Genomic DNA, 3,965 nt, shown 5'->3' on the forward strand with positions numbered 1-3,965 from the left:
ATGAGTAGCTAAACATATATCTTCGTGTTATGTTGGAATGGGGTGCAACTATGTGTGGATTTTGATTGTTAGTGTAGATTCTTGGTTAATAATGTTGGGTTTCATTAGTACTTGCTTGTTGAATTGGAATTTGTGAGTGAAGACCCCAAATTCCTAAAATCTTACATCATTATTGAAAGAGGGATGTGGGTATGCTTTTAGATCCTATATCATCCTTGAAAAAGGGATATGGGTGACAAGGTATTATTGAGCAATAATTAGATGTTAGCTTATTCCTTTACATTGTCTTAGAAATAATTAGATGTTAGCTTATTCCTTTACATTGTTTTAGATCCTATATCATCCTAGATATGGTTTTCAGACTTCCTAGGACTCTACTGAACCTTAGGCTTTGATACCAAGTTTTTAACACCCTGAATCTGGTAGTCGAAATGCTACACGGTGCTCATGACCCCAAAGGACCATAAGCTAACCCATGACTGATATCTATACCTGTATACTTCATAATGTGGAAACATAAAATAAAAGGCCATAAGGTTCAAAATTGTAACATAGGATCTAATAAATCATTACATATGGATGGGGTATGAAATACCCAAAACAACATAAATAAATAACTGAACATGATAGTCTGGAAAGCCTCTAACTGACTAAATGGTCTGAATAAGAAGTTGATGGGACATGTCCTAAACTAACTCCAAATAATAAATAAATTAATGAGATAATAAAGAAATGATCATGTCCTCAAAACATGAAGACTCACTTCTAGCTCTGACTACTGAGACTGGAATCTATTGATGCTCTGGAGCTTGTGTCTCTGAACCTATAGTATAAGACACCATAGCACAAATGTGTCAGTACTTTGAATGTACTGGTATACATGTAAGGTAGGCTGAATGCATGGGGTTCATATGCATGAACAATACTGGCTAACTGACTAATATGAACGTGAGAATACATGCATGCATATATAGTAACTATTTATGAAATCTTGATAACATGAGTTTACTGGTAACTAATATAACTAATGACTGAGTTCTAATAACTGATGACATGAATGCTTGTATCTGACAATCCTAAATCTGATGGAACTAGCTGAGTTTCATATTGTGCTGAGTTGACTATATCTAACAGTCCTGAATTCTATAGCTGAAACTGTGGGAAATAGTCATCTAACCGACATGCCCCAAATAACGTATTATAGCTGAATTGGGGATCAATCTATGCCCTGATTAGAAGGGTGTCAATACCACGCGACTGGTAAGGACAACTCTGAGTAACCCTTGACTAGCAGGTTACTCTAATGAGAACGGTGGGAACCCTCAAATAGTAGGTTAAGCCACCTCATCTACCCTCAACTAGTATGTATGATGTCTCAACCTACATTGGCTATGTAGTTCTGGAATGCAAGGATTGCTTCTAAGAATCACACCCTCTACTGGCAGGTGAATTCCCATCCTTGGGTTTACTCGGTGATAATTTCTACTTCCATCTGAATAAACACTGAACATAATTAACTGATCTAAACATGGACTGAGTTTACTGAATTCTATTAACTGACAGAATACTACTGATATCTGACAACTGACTGAGTTCTATGGATCATGGCTTGACTGAGGATATCGTGAAGACATGAGACTGGCTTTAGGCATACAACTAAATGGTCGGGTACAAGTACCCCTAGGATTCGATGGAAAGAAACTGACAAAGCATGACTTTCTTGAATACATGACCAAATTGCAATCCATAATTAATTTATTGAGGCAATTCATCAAACATGTGATATGCATAAGCTTGTACATAAATGGGGATTTCATAAGGTCATACTAGTTTGGGCATTTTTTTCCTTCACATAGGAAATTAATCAAACACATGGTAGGCATAGTATATGTAGACAACATTATATAACAAATAAACATCATGATTCAACTCTAATTTCATCATCCAAGGGTTTAATCATAGGTCCACCTGAATCTACCTTTATACTAATTAATTCCATATAAAATTGATCACCCAGCATGGATTAGAATTCAATTTGTTATTAACAACATGAACAAAAGTAACCCAACATGAAATTCATAAATAAATCTATACAATTGAACTTTGAAAAGAGAGTCTTGGGCTCCATGGATGAAAGGAGTCCATGAATGAACACTATGCATACCTGGGTTGAGTTTCTTGAAGTTCTTGAACTTGAATAATTTGAATCTCTTAGTTCTTGAAGAAGATTTGGATTTTGTTCTTGGGGATTAATCTTAGAGAGAAAACCCTAATTTTGATATTGTGGAAGAATAATGAATATAGTAGCCTTGGTTGGATATTACTAGGTATATAAAAGGTTGGTAAAAGACCAAAAAGTCCCCTTTAAAAATGACTAAAAAATTAACTGAACGAAACCTACAATGGCTCATGCGACGGTCTGTCGTTTTGACTGTCGTAGGTGGACCAGGATAAGGACTCACTGCCTAAGTAGCGACAGCTTGGGTGACATCCATCGCAAGTTCGACGGTCCATCAACCTGTCTATCGTACCTTATCCAGAAGGCTTCCTCACTGCCTTAACTGCGACGGTCAAGGCGAAGGTCCATCGCTAGGTCGACGGTCCGTCAACCTGGCCATCACACTTGGGTGATTCTGGCAGCTCTGAGTAAAACGTCCATAACTTTTTACCGCGATACCAGATTTAGATGAAATTAGTATCATTGGAAAGCTTATTCAATTTTCCACGTAATAAAAAGTGAAAATCTTAAGAATTCCATGTTTACAAAAGTGGATTCATCTTTCAAAGAAAACTTCTAACAATCTTGGGATGATTTCAAGCTAGACTAAAGTATGGGGTATTACAATAGTAGCTTTGGGTTTAGCCTTAGTGGTGTTTATTTTTTTTTTTTATGTTTCTTTTTAGGTGATTTCAATAGTGTCCATAACACAATGAGTGATCATGCAAGTAATGCCAAGACCTTTGATGGGCCCCCTGATGACGAGGAGCAACTCTATGATGTTGGATGTGCGAGTACTATCCGTATCCCACCAAATAAAGGGAATAAGGTATTCCACATCACAAGTGTTATGTTGCACAATCTTCAAATAAAAAGTCTATTTGGGGGTCAAGCTCATGACGATCCAATCTTGCACTTGAATAATTTTATGGAAGTGTGTGCCCCTTTTGATATTGCTCACATATTATAGAAGTCCATACAGTTGTGCCTCTTTTCTTTTTCTCTAATGGGTGAGACGGTGTTGTGGCTAAGACCTCTTCCCACTGGGTCCATCACATCATGTTACAAACTTATAGATGCTTTCTTAGATCGATACTTCCCATTATCAAAGATATTGCAATTGAGAGATGAAATCTTAAATTTTCATCAATTAGATGGAGAGCTTCTATGATGTGTGGGAGGGATTTAATGGAAAGATTTTGCAATGCCTCAACCATAAAGTGTCGGAGAAGATGCTTCTCTAAATATTTTATTGGGCTTGGATCAACTAAACAAAATTATGGTGCATAATCCATCTGGTGGGTCACTTGTGAAGTTGTCATATAGCGTGGCTTCAAACTTGCTTGAGGAAGTCAAAAACCAAAATTAGGGGTGGCACACCGGTACATCGAGGTAGTTAAAGGGTTCCCTAGCACCTTCTATGTTGATAAAAAGCAAAAGAAGAAAGATGAAGAGGCGGAGGAAACATGTCCAAGATGATGACATAATTGGAACTCCTTACAAGAAATTAGATACTCTGTTAAATATACGGGGGGTTCCTACCCGGTCTATCAAAGGCAAGGTAGGAACCAAGGTTGGATAGATTGTGAAACAAAATAAGAATAGCATGATAAGGATGGAGATTGTGATTGGAGGGATAAGGAAATAGAGTATGATAGATATGTGCCCCCCATAACAGAGTAAAGAGCAAAGAGACAAATCCCATTGATCCCAAAAAATTCAAGACCAGGAATGTGTTAGCAAGAGT

At 37.2% G+C, this 3,965-nt stretch overlaps 1 non-coding gene across 1 annotated transcript; it reads right to left on the reverse strand.

The window, feature by feature from the left end:
* Window positions 1–3,336: 3,336 nt before the first annotated feature.
* On the reverse strand, window positions 3,337–3,440 carry LOC124899831. Its single transcript, XR_007057395.1, has one exon. It is a non-coding gene; the product is annotated as a small nucleolar RNA R71 (small nucleolar RNA).
* Window positions 3,441–3,965: the final 525 nt, after the last annotated feature.

Source organism: Capsicum annuum, chromosome 6 (genome assembly GCF_002878395.1).
Source record: "Capsicum annuum cultivar UCD-10X-F1 chromosome 6, UCD10Xv1.1, whole genome shotgun sequence".
Taxonomy (NCBI): Eukaryota; Viridiplantae; Streptophyta; class Magnoliopsida; order Solanales; family Solanaceae; genus Capsicum; species Capsicum annuum.